Raw genomic sequence first — 20,607 nt, 5'->3', positions numbered from 1 at the left:
TGGGGAAAAATATCATAAGCAGTTGCGCCTGCAGTCCTACGCCAGAACTCCCGGAGAGCGCCCCGGAAATTGCGGTACACACGGAGCGGCAACGAGTCATAGCAAAGGAGGTGTATCACGCTGATCCCAGAAAAGAAAAACAAAAAGAATCAGAGAAGAAAAAGGAGGCCATGGAAAAAGAGATAAAAGACTAAAGAATCCCCTCCCCCAACCCCCCACCTCTGCAGATGAGTACGGCCCCCCCCCCCAGCAGTGTGCCTGTCGCCCTGGAACCAGACCCGAAATATAGGAGAATAGGGAAAAAGAAGTAGGAAAAGAACCCCACCAGACTGGGGGGGTAGAGAAAGTATTAATAAACTGGAGGAGGGCCTTCAAAACATACCCCCGGCTTCTCCCTCCCGCACGGTAAGTTTCCCCCAAAGTGAACAATAAACGGCACAAAATCTATCTTCTCAAAGAAAAATGGGGAGCATTATGCACCTCTTATGCTGTTAGCTATGCCAGGAGAGCACGCAACCCCTGAGCCCGCCCGTCCACTAGATGACCACCCCTGAAGGATCAGCCTCATCCCTGACCACTCTTTGGGAGTCTGCCCATGCCTACCCCTCGACCCAGCACCATATCCGATGTTCCAAGGTAGAGGATTGTCCAAAAACGTCCGAGAAGCGACGCACACAGGTGGGGTGGAAGTCTCTGAGCATCAACACAGTCCGCAGCGTGGAGAAACAGGCTTCCCAGTGCTGCACAAGGATATGCACTGCACTCCAGGTCCAGGAAGGCAGAAGCAGCCAAAGCAGACAATAGTTGCTGGAGTTGTCTCTGGGTCGCAGGAGGGCACGTACGGGACGAGGCTACCACATCCCACTCAGGTCTAGTGCCTCCGGGGCAGATCAGGTCCTCAGCTGGACGAACACACTGTAGCATACTGGCCGGAGTGTCCAGCTGTGCACTAACCTCAGGGGTGGCCGCCAAAGTGTCCTCCTGTGCGCAGTGTGGGTAGTCCCTGTGTACGTGCGGACAGGCGGGCCGCCACTGCCCCAACGCCGACGCCACACCGTCGAGCTTACTCCCCAAGACCCCGACACCATGAATCAAGGAGGAGTGAAGAGCACCAAGGGCCTCGAGGAGGTCGCCGTACCCCAGCACAGCTCTCTGCGATCGCGCCGCCACACTCCCGAAAGTCGCACTCTCACAATCCCGCTGCGGCCCAGCGGACAGGATGGTAGGCTTCATTGCAACAAGATGGCCGCCAAGTATGCCCGACCCTCACCGGGGCCGGGACCCTGGGACAAGCGTCTCGATGTCCACGTCGCTGGTGACCGGGTTCCGGGGGCAGGCGAAAAGTTATCCGTTGCGTGGTCACGGGCAACAGTCGTCCCCCCTACGGACCAGCTCCCGTAAAAATTCGGGGGCGGCCCGCAATGATCAGGGCAGGATACGGGCGGCGGCCGGGCAGCTCACCATCAAAGGCAGGGGCAGCCACCGGAGGGTCTGAGAATTGCACCCCCGGGCATGCACTCGGTCCGCTACGCATGACAGTAGAGACGACCACGACGAAATGTAGGCAGAGTTTGGCACCGCTCCGGTGGACCGACTCCACCCAGTCACAACAGGCCGCTGTTGTTGAACTGCCACCCGGCCACGGCGTCCACTCGAGGTCCCGGCTCCAGGGCCGCACAGGCCGCAAAGTTCAAATGCACATTTCTCCGGCGATACCGCAGCCAGAAACCTCGGAGTCACACAGTCGGGTGCCTCTCTCCTTCAGAAACACGACCGCGTAGCACAGGTTAAGGATCTCGTGCAGGATATCCGTGCGGGATGCGGAGGTTCACGGAGCCGGGAGTCTACGCTGCCGTCCCGGTCGCCATCTTGGCTCCTCCCCCTTCTGCTGTATTTTCAATGCTTCACAAATCAAACCCATGAGCTCATTTTGAAAATGTCTACCTCTATCAGACTCAACTGTTACTGGAAACCCGTACCTAGGAATCAACTCCCTCAACAGTAACTTTGCCACTGTTAATCCATCATTTCTTCTAGTCGGGTAAGCTTCCACCCACCTTGAAAACAAACAGACTACCACTAGAACATACCTCAGGGCATCTCAATGAAATCAATCTGCATTCTTGTAAAAGGACCTCCTTCTCTGCCTATTGTTCCCAGACTCACCACTGTCTTTTTCCCAGTGTTAAATTGCTGACAAACTAAACACCTCTGACAGATGCTCTCTGCAATTGTCCTGAACTTTGCATTGTACCAGGTTTAAACGACCTAACCATCGCGTCCCTCCCCAAATGTCCCTGGCCATGATACATCCTTGCCATTGACGACAAGATGGAGTTAGGCATCACTGGTCTGCCATCTCTGTAGACCCAAACATGGTCTGTTTCTCTTGGAGCACATCCTGCCTTAATCCAATCTTGTTTCTCTTCCTCTCCTGCCTCATCTTGTAACTGTTTCACTTCATCCCAGGTCTCGAGGACATTAGTAAACATCACAGAAAGAAAAGACATTTCCCTTTCTCTTTCCCTATTAATGGACTGATTTGTCTTGGCACAGTACTGCGCAACATCATTGGCGTACCTGTTTCCAATCGTTATGAAATCCTCCCCCTGACCATGGGCAGCACACTTTACAACTGCTAATTCCTTAGGCAGCTGTATCGCCTCAAGCAATTTTCCAATCATTTCAGCATTCTTTATTGGAGTACCACTCGATGTCAAGAAACCTCTTTGTAGCCAAAGTTGGCCAAAATCATGCACAACTCCAAACCCATACTGACTATCAGTCAACACAGTCGTCCTCAAATCTTTCCCAATTTCACAAGCTTTTGTCAATGCTATTAATTCAGCAACTTGCGCAGATTTCACTCCTTTCAATGGTGATGCTTCCATGACCTCTGAAACTTTGCACACCACATATGCTGCACATAGCACACCATCATCATTGCTCAAGCATGATCCATCCACAAACAACACATGATCATTCTCAGGTAAGCGAATATCCCTTATGTCTGGTCTTGGTTTTGTACAGTACTCAGGCACATCCAAACAATCATGATCATCTTCCATTTTCACACCCACATTTTCAATGTCTGGCAACAGTGTCGCTGGATTCACATTCACACATCTCTCGAGAGTCACATTTGATGCTCCCAGTATCACTTTTTCATACTTAGTCAATCGACTATGTGACATGTACTGAGTTCTACTTCTTGTCAAAAGAATTGCCACATTGTGAGGTACGAATACCCTTACAGGATATCCCATTATGATTCCCTCACTCTGTTCCAGACTTCTGCATGTTGCAGCCACAGATTTCAGACAACCTGGTAAACCCACAGCTACAGGGTCAAGTGTCGATGAGAAGTACGCAATAGGCCTTCTCAATTGCCCATGTTTCTGGATTAACACTGAAAGTGCACATCCATTTCTTTCACTGCAGTACAGCTCAAATTCTTTTTCATAGTCAGGCATACCCAAAGCTGGAGCTTCACACATTTTACTTTTAAGCTCTTCAAATGCTGCCAATTGTTCTGCATCTAAATCCAATGGATCTGTCATTTCACTTTTTGTCAATTTAATCAATGGCTTTGCTATCAGGGAAAAATTAATTATCCACTGACGACAATAACCCACCATACCCAGGAACATTCTCACTTCTCTCTGGGTCTTTGGAGCTTTCATTTCTCTGATTATTCTGATCCTGTCAGTAGTCACTTTTCTCAGACCTTTTTCAATATTGTGTCCAAGATAATGCACCTCTTTCTTGCAAAATTGCAATTTGGCTGGAGATACCTTTAACCCTCCATCTGCCAGATGATTCAGTAAAGCTATGGTATCCACTTCACAAGCTTCTCGTGTCTTTGATGCCACCAATAGGTCATCAATATATTGTACTAGCACTGAACTCTCGGGCATGATCAGACTTTCCAACGATCTTTTCAATAACTGATTGAATATCGAAGGACTCTCCGTATACCCCTGTGGGATACGACACCATGCTAAAATACGCTGGCCAAACCTAAATGCAAAAATCGGCTGGCTGTCATGATGCAATGGAATTGAAAAGAACGCATGACACAAATCAATCACTGTATACCACTCAGCATCATGTGGAATTTGATACAGAATCACTGATGGATTTGGCACAATAGGACAACATGCCACCACAATTTGATTAACTTTTCTCAAATCTTGCACAATCCTAAATTTCCCATTAGGCTTTTTCAGTCCCATTATCGGTGAATTACACGGACTACTCAGTAATTCCCTCAGAACTCCTTGCTGAATAATTTTCTCAATTATAGGAGTTATCCCTTCAATTATTTCTGGTGTCATTTTGTACTGAGGAATGTTAGGATATGTAATTCCCTCTTCCACTGCAATTTTCACTGGATCTACATTATTCATCAATCCCACATCCTCTCCAGTAAAATCCCAAACTGCTCTTTTCACTGTGTCTCTCAGCTCTTGAGGCAAATCCTCCGGATTAAACACAGCAAATGCACCAATTAACTCACTTTCTCTATTTTCTAGAGTCACTCGGTAGAAAGCATCATCATCTGGTGTCTCAAAAGCTATTCCATCTGGTGTACAAAAAATTGTGCAGTTCATCTTACACAATAGGTCTCTACCTAACAGGTTCACTGGACTCGTGTCACAGACAATAAATCTGTGCATGTCTGAAAATTTCCCTATCTGTACCTTTACTGGTTCAGTAAGACGTGTTCTGATTTGTGTATTAGCTACACCAACTACTTGGATTGCTTCATCCGAGAGAGGAAGATTTCTAACATCTGTTGACCTGACAGTTGATCTTGTCGCACCTGTGTCTACCAAAAAAGTAACACTCTCCTCATTTATTTTCCCATCCACAAATGGTCCTGCCTGGTCTATTTCTAGAGTTGCACCAAGTATGCACTCTTCCTCCTCTCTTCGGCACCGTCAATAATCACCCTCAGACTCACTCCCTTCACTCTTTAACAAGTACTGCTGTACTTTGTTAGAACGTCTTGGTTTGTTTACCTGCTCATCATTGTAGAATCCTGAATCTTGATTATACTTTTGTAACCCTCTATTCTGCGGCAAGGGCGGTTTTGGCTCTTGACTCTGCTGTCTCACAACTTTCTGTTGCTGTTGTTGATTATTTCCTTCATTCTGGTTCTGCACCTGTTGATTTAAAGGTTTACTCTCATTACTCACTAATGGTGGATTAGGACATTCAGATCTCCAATGTCCCAGTTGGCCACAGTTGTGACAAGGAAACTTTTTTTTCGCTTCCTCAAGACTTCCTTTTCCTTTTCCTGCATATCTGGGTCTATTTCCTGCATTATTTCCTGGATTATTTGCCTGTTCCACTAACTGTGCTTCCTGTCTCTCCGCAACTTTCACTTGTGCCCACATTGCTTTCTCTTTCAGCTTTCTTTGTTTTGCTTCAATTTCATCACTAAAGTATTTTGCATGTCTCAGGATCTCATCTACTTTCTTACTCTGCCAATCCACTGTGTGCTCACGAATTCTCTCACCAATTTCAGGTCTTAGACCATATACAAATCTGTATACAAAGTGACTCAAATCTTTGTCACCCAGGTGTTCATCTCCACTGAATTGTTTAAAAGCCAGTATCAGCCTCTCGTAAAAAGCATGAACTGATTCTTTTGCTTCCTGTTGTGTTCGATCTATCTTAACCCAGTCTGTCTCTTTTGGAGGAACTTTACTCTTCAGGTATACCATCACCTGATCATATTTTCTCATTACTTCTGGATCTGGTGCCCCTGTTCTTGAATCTCTTGGATATTCCTCAGTAGGCCAACTCACAACTATTTTACACTCAGTCCACAAATCTGCTGGAACAATTATATCAAACAGACTATTCAGGTCAACCCACAGCACTTTTGACAATTTCACAAACCTATCTACCTGCCTATACCACTCGACGGGCTTTTCTCTCAATCGAGGGAAATCATTCGTAAATGATAAAATATCCTGTCTGGTCCATGGAACATGTACATATCCTCCTCCAGGTATTTCTCTCATAGGATAATTATCCACTGGTTTCTCCTTTTCTCTTACTGGAAATGCTGAATAAGTTGTTCTATCTACAGATTCCTCTCTTTTCTTATACCACCTATCCTTCCACTTTTCTACATCACCCCATCTTTGCAATAATGCCACCATTTCTTTAATCTGTCCTGTTCTACCAGTAGCATTCAAATTTTCAATATCCTTCTCTGTAAAATCCATCCTGTAAGTTTTCTGTAAAGCTTTCACTTTATCAATGTCAACTCCCTGCTCATTTGCTATTGCTCTTAGCCTGTCATGAGTATTCTTTGCTCTCCAGGTAATGCTTTTACACATAAACAACAGCTCACCATCATGATGACTCTTCAGGATTTCTGTTGGAACTGTTCCTGTCACAAGCTCTTCTAATTCTATACGTAACCTAGCCACATCAATAATTTGTGAATCCTTATCCTTTTTCTGAAGAACCTTCACCCAATCATTCAAATCATCAACTGTTATTTCAGCAGTTTCTCACTGGAACCACTCTTTTTTGCGGTTCTAAAATTGGCATCCCTGAACAACTAGGTTCACTAGCATCCAATAGTTCACTACATGTGTCATGTCTTGTTTGTCTCAGGTCACTTCTTTCTGCTCTTTTATCTGAATCTCCTGAAGGACCAACTGAATTTGTCAGATTATTCCCAACATATGGAATCACCAGTCCATTTTCACCTGCTCTCTGTTTGTCAAACACAGGAATAACCGGACCTATAGTTACAGGCACCGTAACAGCTTCCAGATTCTTCGTTAACTCCCTAATTTTCTCAGTCAGTTCTGTTGTCGTTTTTGCTAATTTTCTGGCATTTTCCTCACTACTTCGATTCTCTCTCTCCCTGAAAGAACTACTACTTCTTGATTCAGGTGTCACTTTTTCTTTCTCAATAATACAGACTGTATCTCTTATCGGAGAAACAACTGGTGTACTCTCATCTGGTTCTGGTCTATATGGAGGTGGTCTCTTGTAAATCATGTCATTTAAGACCTCATCATCATACTCATTAACTCCAACTGCTCCTTCTTCAATTGTTCTCATAGGATATAATCCCTCTGACATATTAACATCTCGCCACCTTTTCATCCGATCATGATGTGTTTCACGATCATGTCTTCTCCCAAACATATTTCTGTAATACCCTCCAGATCTTTGCTTTTCAATTTTGCAACCATATACAGGTATGTAATCCATATTTCGCAACCATGAAGGATGCAGGTGTTTTCGCTGGAGGTAGCAACTCACCCTCTCTCGTTTTAACCTCTTTATCCTTGCTAAACCACTTTTTAACTTTCCCAAAGAATGTTTTTTTCTTTTTTTCTTCTTGGTAATACATTTTAGCGCTTACCAAAACTCTCTACTCTCTCCGTATTATAAATATACAATACGAGCTTCTCAACCAATAGCAGCGCGACTCACACTAACGCACCAATCCTGGAGCGTCTGCGTCACTAAACAGCTCTTCCAATCCCTGCGCGACTCACACTAACGCACCAATCCTAGCGCAAACCCTATTCTGATCCACTATCCAATCAGAGCGCGGACTTTCTGACGTCAACAGTCGCTGACTGCAGCTTGTCTCCTGTCTTCTGTCACTCGTCTACTACCCCTCCTTTACAAAATCTCAGTAGACTTCGTGTCAAGATTTCTACAAAATCTATTAGTTACAACATAAAAACATCTCCATTGTCTGCTTCGCTAACCACAGAATAGTAAAAGAGAGTCTATTTTTCAAGAGTCAACAAACTTTCATACATCTCATAACTGTTTCCTCTAGGACTTATCCAAAGAGTCTTACAATCAATAAATGTATATACATTCACGCACATTCATGCAAGAAAAATATAGTACATGCACACAGAATCCTGCTTCCCGAGAACAGCGCACAATCTGCTCCACTACAGAATTATAACATACATTAACTAAGCAACTTTGCCCAGTTCTTCAAACAAGCTCAGAGAATACTCCTCATTACTCCTCCCGCGATAAGCTTTAACGGAAATCCTTCACGGATCCCTGGGACTTAAGACCAGAGTTTCAAAGATAACCTATCATACACACTCCTTATATACCAGAAATATCTAATAGTAACATACGACGATGTCACTGATTCCGAACCCAGACAAGGTGAACGCGCAACTTCAATTGTCACACGTTATTCCTTACAATCCCGTCTTTCCCGAGAGCAGCATATACCTTCCTCTGCCCTACTACGGAACTGCTACCACAGCCTCCAAATTCCAGAAGCACTACATATAACTCAACATGACGACTTCAACATAAAGTATTAGTACATATACCAATAGACAAAATAAAATCAATAATCAATAAGCTAATGTACAAGCAATCTTATCAGATCAAGACAACCATCAAAACCATCCTCTGCTACCAGGAAATTGATAGAGATCAGGGTATCTAAAATATGCCCACTACCACGGATAGAGTAATCACACAGTTACACGCACATACATTCATCATACGCTAGGGCCCATTTCACTAACACACGCTCAAATACTCTACCAGCAATAAACCTGTGGGAAGGAAACACCTAAACACCCTGCATCAATATCAGGTCGATCAGATCTGGTTTTGTGACTGTCCTAATCAATAACATAATCTACACAACATATACAATAATGATCAGAAATATAAACCCAATAATTGACAAGAAAGAAAATTCAACACCATGTTTAAAATTATATTGCTTTATCTAAATTAGTCAAAGTAAATCAATCAAAATAAATCATTTCTCATAGTTACCTATTCTAACTAAGTGTCAGAACGGGTCAGGACAAGTCTCTCAGTAAAGTCTCTCAAGACGAAGTCCTCAGCATCGATCCTCAGCAACGCAAATTCACGCGGCAAAGGCAAAATAGCAAGTGGCAAAAGGGTGGCCAGAACCCTCTCTAGGCTAACAGTTTTTATAATAAATTGAACAAAGGAAAGATACATTGGAACATAGGAAAAATCATTATGTCCGCCGGACTTGCAATGTTGCATCTTTTCCTTCTCGCTCTGCTCAGCAACATTTATGAATCTCCGCTCAGGAAAAATACACATAGCGAAGACTACGGAACAGGAACCAAGAAAATAAAACATGTATCACATTAATCCGGCTTCTCCTCGGCCATCGAGCCACAGTTCAGAGTTTCCCTCTAAGGCTCCCTTTGTCTTTCAAGATTGCCAAGGACACTTTCACTTCTCTTGGAGAACTCCCAAAAACTGCTGCTGTCCTCATGGAAAGTTTCATTCAAGGACCATGGTCAGTCAACTTCAAGACCATTTCCAGCAGGGGTCTCCCTCGTCACGTCCTTCTTTTACAAATCACGGGCAGGCTTCAAAATTCAGCCATCTTTACACAGGCCTCCGTAGGCCACAATAGACCATCTCAATTAAAAGAAATAAAAACAACGTTACTATAGCATAATGATTAAACAGTGTTAACCTCACTAATACCCTTATGTGTATGCATTTATCTAGCTCTCGCGACATAAAAAGCATTAATTCAGACAGCGTTTTGTGCTCAAAATAAACAGCACACAGCAACGTTTAAACATGAAAACTTGCACATTATTTTTTAGAAAACAGAAACAGCACACGTATGCTAACCCTCGTGTAACTTTCTCTTATGTTAAAACAAACAAATTGATTAATAAAAACATACTTGCACAAGACAAATGATTAATTGTTATTGATTAATATTTAATAAAACGCATAGACATACTAGAGCTTCAAAAGCCCCTGAATTTTCTAAATGAAAACTCTGCTCCAGCACAGGCACCACTTAATCCAAAAGTATTTCTCAAATTGGTTACTTATGTTAATGCATGTATTAGGCATAGCATGTAAATAGTTGACGGCTAATCAGTTACTAATGTAATTAATAAGGTATGTAATAACGTATTCAGTAACTAATATACAATGCAATATAATCTAGCACGTTTTGAAAGTACATACATTTACATAAATCTATAACAATGGCTATATATATATATACATATGTTATCTAGGGGTGGTCGCCAGTAGGTACTTATAGTTAGGGCCTGGTTTCCATAGGGGCCTGGTCTCCATAGGCAAAGGGTCATTTGACTTGCCTGTATCTATCATTCCGGGTGATTAATCCTCACGAAATTTTCAAAAAAATGTTCCACTGGGTTTTATTGTGCATGGAAAGTTCGGGGTGATTCGTGAAGCAGGGGCCGAGAAAAAGGGGGGTCACAAAAAGTGCTTTTCCCATGTTAATTCCCTTATGGATTTTGAACAAGACTACAACCCTAACCTCTGGATGTAATTACACCAAAATTGGCAGAAAGGTAGCTCTTGGTCCAGAAAGAGCCTTTTTTAGGTCTCGCCTGACCCTGCGCATGCGCTGGTCTGGAGAGAATTTTTGTGAGGGCTCAAAAAAGTGCTACCATGGCCAGCCTAGAGCTACAGTGCATGTGCGCGGGCCCGCGCTTAGGAGCAGAGGCTGGCAAACCTCGTCATGCTCATTAAGCGCCCACGATCACTTTCACTTTTGCCCGCGATCACTTTCGCGGCGCCCCTTTGATGTTCTCATTCAAAGAACATCAAAGAACATGTTGTTGTGTTAGTGCTTTGCTGCGGCCGTTTGACTTACAATGTGCTTTCTCTTTCCCCAAACTCGATGTTTGTGTTCCTTTATTTTGAGATGCTTTTAGTATTACTGTTTTGTGACTTAAAGAACATTAAGGAAATGTTACTGTGGAACTGGACAACGTTCACAGTGTTTATTTCTGATTGCAGCGGCTGCTTCATGTCCGTTGCACCATTCAGGGAGTCCTTTCGTTGGTGCTTTCATGAGGACATGATGAGGAAGCTGGAAACTTTTGCCACATTCTCTTTAAAAGCACAGCATGTTGGCGACTGGTTAATCGATTAGACCTATGTAGCGCTTTAGATCTCAAAGCGCTATGGTGAGTGCAGCAGTTACAACTCATGAAATATGGGGTGCAACTCACAAGGAGGGGGTAGGTTTGAGAGCACATTGGCTGCAATCGAACTCTTAAGATGATGGGCTGTGTGTATCCATTATCAGCACTCAGTCTTCGCTAAGTGATCTTGTTTTGTTGTTGTGTCAATTCTTTGCTGCGCCCGTTTGACTTACAATGTGCTTTCTCTTTCCACAAACTCGATGTTTGTGTTCCTTTATTTTGAGATGCGTTTAGTATTACAGTAAAAACAACAATTGATGGACAGAATGCAGAACAATGTCATACATTCACCCCAGTACAGAGATCTGGGCCTAAATCCATCGTTTTTTTGCTCACCATGCCGTTCCAGTTTGAACCCAGCCATATGCAAATCAGTCTTGACCCTGTGCCTCATGGGAACAGTCCAGCCCGAACTGCCAAGCCAGGTCCTCCCTGGACTGGAAACAAGCATCCTAGGACCGGTTTCGGGGTTTCACCCCTCTTCAGCCAGGATAGCTTGATTCCAGTGGCATGGAGAGCAAGGGACTCACGTCTGGGCATACCCTTCCCACTCGGGGTGAAAAATGCAAAAACAACAATTGATGGACAGAATGCAGAACAATGTCATACATTCACCCCAGTACAGAGATCTGGGCCTAAATCCATCGTTTTTTTGCTCACCATGCCGTTCCAGTTTGAACCTAGCCATATGCAAATCAGTCTTGACCCTGTGCCTCATGGGAACAGTCCAGCCCGAACTGCCAAGCCAGGTCCTCCCTGGACTGGAACCAAGCATCCTAGGACCTGTTTCGGGGTTTCACCCCTCTTCAGCCAGGATAGCTTGATTCCAGTGGCATGGAGAGCAAGGGACCCACATCTGGGCATACCCTTCCCACTCGGGGTGAAAAATGCAAAAACAACAATTGATGGACAGAATGCAGAACAATGTCATACATTCACCCCAGTACAGAGATCTGGGCCTAAATCCATCGTTTTTTTGCTCACCATGCCGTTCCAGTTTGAACCCAGCCATATGCAAATCAGTCTTGACCCTGTGCCTCATGGGAACAGTCCAGCCCGAACTGCCAAGCCAGGTCCTCCCTGGACTGGAAACAAGCATCCTAGGACCAGTTTTGGGGTTTCACCCCTCTTCAGCCAGGATAGCTTGATTCCAGTGGCATGGAGAGCAAGGGACCCACGTCTGGGCATACCCTTCCCACTCGGGGTGAAAAATGCAAAAACAACAATTGATGGACAGAATGCAGAACAATGTCATACATTCACCCCAGTAGAGAGATCTGGGCCTAAATCCATTGTTTTTTTTGCTCACCATGCCGTTCCAGTTTGAACCCAGCCATATGCAAATCAGTCTTGACCCTGTGCCTCATGGGAACAGTCCAGCCCGAACTGCCAAGCCAGGTCCTCCCTGGACTGGAACCAAGCATCCTAGGACCGGTTTCGGGGTTTCACCCCTCTTCAGCCAGGATAGCTTGATTCCAGTGGCATGGAGAGCAAGTCACACACACAACCACACACAGAACCACACAACCACAACCACAACCACACACACACACAACCACACACACACACACACAACCACACGCACAACCACACACACACCCACACATACAACCACACATACACACAACCACAAAGACACACAACCACAAACACACAACGACACACAACCACACAACCACACCCACAACTCCCACACACCCACAGCCACACAAACACACAACCACACCCAACCACACCCAACCACCCACACAACTACACACAACCACACACACATAACCACACACAACCACACACACACATAACCACACACACAACCACACACACAACCACACACACAACCACACCAAATCACACATCCACACACACCCACAACCGCACTTGCACCCACACATACAACCACACACACAACCACACAAACAACCACACACACACACAACCACACACACGCACAACCACACCCACACACAACCACACCAAGCATTGGCATAGCCAATAGGGCTCGCCTTTGGGACCTTATAAGTGTTTAGCCACGCAACAGTTGATGTGGTTGCACCAAGGATATTGTGCTGCATAACTAAATACTTAGAGGGTCTCAAAATGTTATGTTATGTTACCTGGTTTTATATAGCGCACAGCTGCCCCAGCAAAGAGGCGTCCCGGCGCTTCTTAAACAAAAAAATCGGCATACAGCAATTCAAAGAAAAGAACCAAGTCAGACCTAAGCACCCAATGAGAACAGATAGGTCTTGACGGCCTTCCTGAAGGTCAAAAGTTCGTCAATGGCGCGGATATGGGCAGGAAGTGAATTCCACAGCTTGGCAGCAAGTACACTAAAAGAGCGGCCACCGGCCCGAGCCCTTTTAAAGCGTGGAACTGTAGCCAGATGCGAGCCTGAAGATCTTAGGGACCGCAATGGTACATATGGTAAAATAAGCTGTTCGAGAATCGGAGGGGAAGAATATTTCAAGATCTTGAACGCAAGACAAAGAGACTTAAACTTATTTCTCTGAGAGACCGGGAGCCAATGAAGACCAAAAATAGTTCTTTTTGCTGAGCATGATCTAGGCAGGCCGACCAGGGCTCTAGCAGCAGCATTTTGAACACGTTGGAGTCTATAAAGTTCGGCCTGATTGGCTCCGAGCAAAAGGGAGCTTGCAAAAAGCGGGACCTATTGGCTATGCCAATGCTTGTTCTTTTTGAGTCCAACCCGTTTGTATTGAACTTATCGTCTCTCGGGAGAGCGTGGAGACGAAGGTCGCCCTGTAGTCACACTTTCGTAAGTGGTCCTACCCTGCTGCCATTCCTATTTGGGTCCATTGCTCCCGGCTTGTGATTCTAATCACCCTGATGAAAGCCCCAGACCTTTCTGGGCCATAGAGTAGAGATGAAACATGTTGGTATAGGGTCATAGGACCATTATATCCTAATACCCTCCTAATATTGTTTTTAACATCCCCAACTACTCTACTAATAAAGGGATACCTTGGGGTAAGACGGAGTATTTTTAATCTTAATGCCCCCTTGTCTTTTTCTTTAGAGTGCTCCCTGGAACATGGTCAAGCCCACCTTGACCTTTGGGAGTCAGGGTGAATCCGATGATAAAGCATGATACTAATAGAGTGTGTGAGGCTTATTTAAAGAAAAGGAACACTTTCCTTCCCCACCTCTAGGCAGGCGGAGTTCCATCTGATAACAATAGTACACAGCACCATGTTGAAATATTGGGTGGGATACTTTGTGTGTGTGTATGATTTGATCACGTCTGGACTATGGAAATGTATTGTACTTAGGATGTCCAGTAAAAACTAGGATAAGATTGCAAAGAGTACAAAACTAGCCAGCGAGATTATTAAAATGGAAAACAGAGTTGACTCAGTCATCCCAGAATTAAAAGAGATACACTGGTTACCTATAAGAAGGAGAGCGCTCTTTAAAACAGAGTGTCGGGTTCACATGGACTTTCATAAACAAGGCCCTGAGATTCTGTCAGAGAAAGTAAGCAATTACAAACTGAGCAGATCCTTACGATCTGATGAAGCCCTCCTCATCAACATACCTTGAATTAATTTCAAAGGTAGGGTAGGGGTGGAAGACCGTTCTCGTTCTTGGACCAACGCTGTGGGAAAACCTCCCTTGGTTGCTTAAAGGCCAAACCAACCACTGGAGGTTTTGCAGAAATCTGAAGACCTTTTTCTTCCAACAAATACAAGGAGTTTGCAGCTGCTTGGCGCCAGGACACTTTCATTGGGTAACAGATGTGCTCTAAAAATGTACTTCATCATCATCAAGCAGCCTGCTGTCAATAGTTTCCTTTGAGGCGGGTGAGGTTGGTTAGCACAACTTGACAGACTTGGGAACTATGACGGCAAGAGTAAAGTTAATACAAGCTGCATATGGGAGTCACCGAAGATAGATAAAAACTAGGGTGATCTAGATAAAGTCTGGGAGTGCTATGTGAGGACTTGGTAAGCTGTTCAGAGTCTACTTTATGACGGACAGTGTGCAGGAGTCATGGGCCAATAGAAGTTGTTTTAATCTACGCAGATGTTAGAAGAGGAAAAGCCAGCATTTAGCAGCGCTAAATGGAGAGACCATTACAGTATATTTAGTAAGACTGATGATAAGAACCAATCATCCAGCACCGATGGTCAAAGCTTAAGGTCGTGTATGAACCCTAAGTAGGTGACAAAAGCTTTAGAGAGTAAGAGTTTAGAGCCCCTAGCAGCAAAAGTGAAGGCTCTTGTTGTGCAAACACACAGGATATATCAGAGGATGGCTCTCGAATATTCAAATGCCAGGGTGAAGAAGTGAATCTTTAAGGATCTTCAGAATTAGATTATGAATGTTCTAGTATCAGTTTAAAAGTCGGGAAGTTCCCCAGTGAGGAGTGATAGATGTGGAAAGATCGTCCACGATACCTGCGGTAACTGGACAGTCGGATCGAAGGTGTGCACTGGTTGGAGGACCGGAGGTTTCTGGTTTGTTAGTAATGGACAGTTTTGCAAGGCAGTTCAATGAGTAGCGAAGGAGTACCTTGGGCTCTTTCTTTTCCTGGATTCCATGATGGGCCAGTGTGATGTGGTTATTTCTTTTCAGGCAAACAGGTGAGTTACACACTTTTGAATTATCTGGAGTTTTGAGAAAAATGCGTTTGGTAGACCAGTGCGGAGACTATGACAATAATCCAGGCATGACGCAACCACGACTAGGATTAGGGTGAATGGAAGCAGGGCAGGACCAACAGGACCCCCTTCACCAGACGTAGGTGGTGGAATGGAGTAAATGAAAGACAGCATTGAAGTTCACACCCATATTGTGTGCTTTATCCACCAGGAATAGGGAGACACCAAGATTCTCTGGCTAAAGTAGAGGGAAAGGTAATGGATTAACAATGTTGAGGTGCAGGATTTCGGTGTTTTTTTTACCATATAAAGACAGGCAATTATTCTGCATTTATATACCATTAACATTACTGTTAGGGTTTACTGGCCGATGTGGAGATTTCCCCTTTGGAATCTGCACTGTTTCCGCTGTGCATATTCTTTAAGGTAATATATATGAGAGAAAACTTGGAGTGCAGGCACAATTTGCGCACAACACGAATAAGAGAACAGGAGCAAATAGAATGTGTGTGGATTACACAATTACCAAAAGACTCAAAATGAACCAGTTAGTAAGGCTGATTCCAAGGAGTATGTCAGTGTTTATGGCAGTGTTTTAGGCAGGTAAGTTCCCAGAAGGTAGAGGTGGTGGTTATCAACATGCCAGTAGTTTGCCCAGAGTTTCCGTTCAAGGGTTGATGGCAGGCACAGGTTGAGTTCTGAAGGGAGCGGAGGCATCAGGCATATGTATGGAGGAGTTGGTGTCTGGTTGACGGGCTCCGTAAAGCCGCCTTGAGTGAAGCGGGATCCACAGACCATCCTTGGTAAGGGCACTTACAGGAACAGTTCCCCGCCAAGATGCTGCCTTCAGTAAGTCTTAAGGGGGTTGTTCTCCAGGATGTTCTGATAATCAATTGGGCCACTGGCTGGCACCTCACATATCTGGTGGGTGCCCTGTTGGGTTCTCCTTTTAGAGCTCTGGATAGGCCACAGAAACTGAGCTGAGTCTGGAGTGGGATGCGTCACTATGTCGTGTTCGGTGACGCAGTCGCAAGCTGGTGGGAGAGGAGTACAAGTGGCCTGTGGTGTATAGTTGAAAGGTACGCTTGGAGGTCACAGCATCTTAGTGATGCTTCTGTGTGTTATGGAACAGTCTCTTCAATAATTCTACTCATGCAGTCTAGGTTAACATCTTTAGAATGTGCATAATAGATTAACTATATATTGCTTTTGCCAAAGTTTTATATGCAACTATTATTACCCAACTGTAATATGCAATTCATAGGACGAAGAGTAAGTCCCTCCTCGAAGTCACAGGTTTAAATTCCTCGCCGATATCTCAACAGAGAGGCCTTAATTCACCTGCTTGCTGGCAACACAGAGAAGAATGTCTCGTTAACACTATCCAGGTGCTGTCATCACCGTCTATACCTCAGCAATGTGGACCAGCCGCAGACGACGTGTTGCTGACAGCCAGATTTTATTCGCAGTAACTTGGAACCTGGAGGTGCGCTTGTCTGCAACAGGTGTACTAGGTTTTCTGTGCACTGCGATCAGTCACCACATAAACAAACACAATCAGGACACACTGAAGTCATCCTTACCCAGCAGGGGTGGACACGTGCCACCAAAGGGCACTCCCTCTGTGGGCTAAGGGAGCCAAGCAAACTTATTGAACAAGAGATAGAGTCAGAGGGAGACAGAGAAAGAGAGGTGTAATTGAGACAGCGTATAACAGTGAGGCAAAGAGAGAATGAAAGAACAAGAAACAGGAATAGAACAGCAATAAGAGACAAAGAAAGGAAGAGAGAAAGAGCTGAAGAGGTAAAAAAAAACAAGAGAAAGTGAGAGAAGAATACAAAAGAGCCCTCCACCACTTTATAGCTAGGTTTGTCCTTAATGAATCCACCCACCTTCATACATGCTTGGATAACGCTTGACCGAGAAGGAAGTGGAGACAGGAGGAGCATGGAAAAAAAGAAGATAGAAACAACACAGAGGGAGAAAGAGAGAACTATTGTAGGGACACTCTATTTAAGTAATGTTTCTTGGAAGCCCTATTTGACAACCATACATTGAGGAACAGAGGTAGAGTCCAACTGGAGGCGAGGAAGGGAAGGGAGTAGGACCACTATCCAGTACCTAGCTAGCAGGTCTGCATGTCCAGCAGAATTCCTCAGGCACACGCGGTTGGGGTCAGACCTCCACTTCCTGTTCATCTAGCATCTTTCGCCATGCTCCCGTCTTGTCATGCTCCATTGGTTATTGAGGTTTCCAGGGGTGGAATGAAGGGCAGACTCTGGTGCCACACTTGAGTACAAAGAACCTGAATTTCATCCCTGGTGCCACCGGGGCCACAGGAGGCCCGGCAGCACTCCCTGAACCTGATGTCACTTCCAGGGTAGAGATCTAGCTGCACGTGCTGCCCACTGCAGTCTGCGAGGGGCGTCTTTGGGAGGCCCGTGTGGTAGGTACTGCAGTCATCAGGGAGCACCTACACATTACCAAGGATCGGATTACTTCCACCCTGTAGTGCACTTTTAGAAAGTCAGCTGCAAGCTGCTGCTCATGGCCCTTTTGGTTCGTCTTCGCTCCAAGGGTTTTTAGGTCTCGGCTAGCGTAGGCTGCGCAGACATGCTCAGTCTCGCTGGCGAGATTTAGTGATTTAGGGTAGCTTTCACTAGCGGGGTTTAAGCTCTGCCCCTCTTTTCCATTGGCTGGCGTCACCGTTTATGCTAAACGGTGGCCAGCCATTGGAAAAGAGCTTCCAGTGACGTACACTTTTCTCTTTTAGAGTCGTCCCAGTTGGACTGGCTCGTCTGACTTCCTGCTGGCGTAAAAGGTTTCTTATCTTTATGGGGCCACACACATGGCCCCATAAAGATAAGAAACCTTTTAGCAGGCGAGGATTTCAAACTTTCAAAGGCAGCGATCCTTCATGGGAGGACAAGGCAATGCCGAGCGCTTGTTGTTAGAAGCATCTCATGCACTGCGCATGAGCAGTAGAGCTATATCGTTTGCTCATATTGCACCGAGGAGGAAATCTTTTGTATATCACAGTTCTTCCTTGCAGTCTACTTTTTCCTATTGGTTATATTACGAAGAATACATTCAGGGTTATCGGAAAAAAATGCCTCTCCAAGATTCAGATGAGGTAAGACGACAGACGTGCCTTTTTTAATTTAATGTGTGTGGACGGCCCTTAGAGGAGCACCTCTATTTTGTATATAGCTCCGAACTCGACCTGAAGTTATTGGCACCAGTTACGTTACACTTTCATTTTTGGTAGGCACAGGGGAGATCAAGTGATTTTCCCAGAATCACAGGATTGAGCAAACGCTGGAACCTGGTGACTCGGCTCCAAAGACGGCAGCTCCGGCCGTTAGCCCACATCCTCTTTCCCAGCTGCCTTTGGACATTATCTCTAGCGTTGCAAAACAAATCAAGGGCTGATTTTAAATCAGATTTAGAAACAATAAACCATAGCATATTTCATTGGATTAATACTGTTGTGGTGGCGATGTGTATAATCTATCGATCTCAAATCCGAATCTTGGTACTCAAAGGCAACTCCTTATTTGTTTTAAACTGTTTTCACCATGACTGATTTCTACGAATCACCCCTTACATAATAATGTTAATCGTTTTATATAGCGCTTTACACTTCACATCTGCCGTTTCTAAGCGCCGTACCTCTAAAAGATGTTGTTATTCAACTTAATGGTCGTCACTGGTCTTAAATATGCACACTTTTGAAGGCAGTATATAATGAAAAATGTATACGCACTGTCTGCTTCGGTGATTGCGTTTTATTTTTTATTTTCATATAGCGGTGTCCACATCCCGTGTCTACTTCATGGTGTTTACTTTTTATTTTTAGGTCTTGCCTGAGACAGCGCTTTAGCGCTGCTCTGGCGAGACTTATAGTAAGCGAGTTTTGGAAGTGCAAACAGTGGCTTTTCAGGCCTCCAAATACAGTGCATGTGCGTCGGCCGGGCGCGCGCACCATTTGGAGGCCTGAAAGCACTTGTTTGCTTTCACTTTCGCGGGCCGCACGGCCGCTTTGATGTGACCCCTTCCTCTCAGCTACAAAACACCACCCCTCCACCCCCCCCACACACACCCCCGTCAGCAGCCAACAGACGCTCATTGGCCTGTTTATTATGCACGCAGAGAAAACTCACTTTTCTTCCCCCTTAAATCCGCCATTACAATTAACAAAACACAGAGCCCTGCTACCACATGTGGCGCCCTCGAACGTCTCATCAGGCCGCCCACACCCAATGCCTCAGAACTTCACGCCAGTTTTGTGTCCAGAACTCTCAAACGGGAACTTTGTCTACACTAAGAATCGAAAGCTCCTTGTTAAATTAAAGTTCTTAAATTGCGCTATCCTCAAAAGCGCTCCGCGCTTAAGGACGAGGAGTTCTCAATGCTCACCTGAGAGACGACCCAGAGAACATTCTGCTGCTGTCTGTACTTCTATCGGCGACGTTAGCATGAGATGGAGGAGGTAAAAAAATGCTGCCTGTAACGCAGCACTGTCAGACACAGGGCATGCCTAATGAAGCATGAACAATGTATGCCCGCTTTCAGCTACTTTTTGTGTCACGCGTCAGATTATCCCATTGTTAATGTGACGCTCAGGGCGCATTGTTGTATCACATTAGTGAACATGCCACAGGACACCACACAGCGCCACAACGTTTTTATTAACAACACACGTTAAATTGGAGGCTGAGTTATGCATCTGCATGAACACGTTGTGCATATGGACCCAGCACGTTTGAAACATCCCAAACTAGAAAGCTTTATTACGGTTGGTTTCGCTTCGCACTTGAGTTCAGCAAGTGGAGACGCTTCAATGCTTTCCAGGCAGAACACAAACTACAGCAAAAATCAAACAGATAGTATATAAAAGCTTTAATCTGATAAGATTTTAAAGCAAAAATGATTTTGAAAATTTGGGCCCACTACCCATGCAAAATGCGCTGTCTACC

The 20,607-nt window shown here is 44.9% G+C and overlaps 1 protein-coding gene across 1 annotated transcript in view; it reads right to left on the bottom strand.

Annotated features, from left to right (window-relative positions):
• The window catches only part of PPT2 (palmitoyl-protein thioesterase 2), a 138,970-nt gene that overhangs the window by 93,740 nt on the left and 24,623 nt on the right, over positions 1-20,607 (bottom strand).

Source organism: Triturus cristatus, unplaced genomic scaffold, assembly GCF_964204655.1.
Source record: "Triturus cristatus unplaced genomic scaffold, aTriCri1.1 SCAFFOLD_196, whole genome shotgun sequence".
NCBI classification, from domain to species: domain Eukaryota; kingdom Metazoa; phylum Chordata; class Amphibia; order Caudata; family Salamandridae; genus Triturus; species Triturus cristatus.
This window is presented reverse-complemented; position numbering and strand designations above follow the sequence as displayed.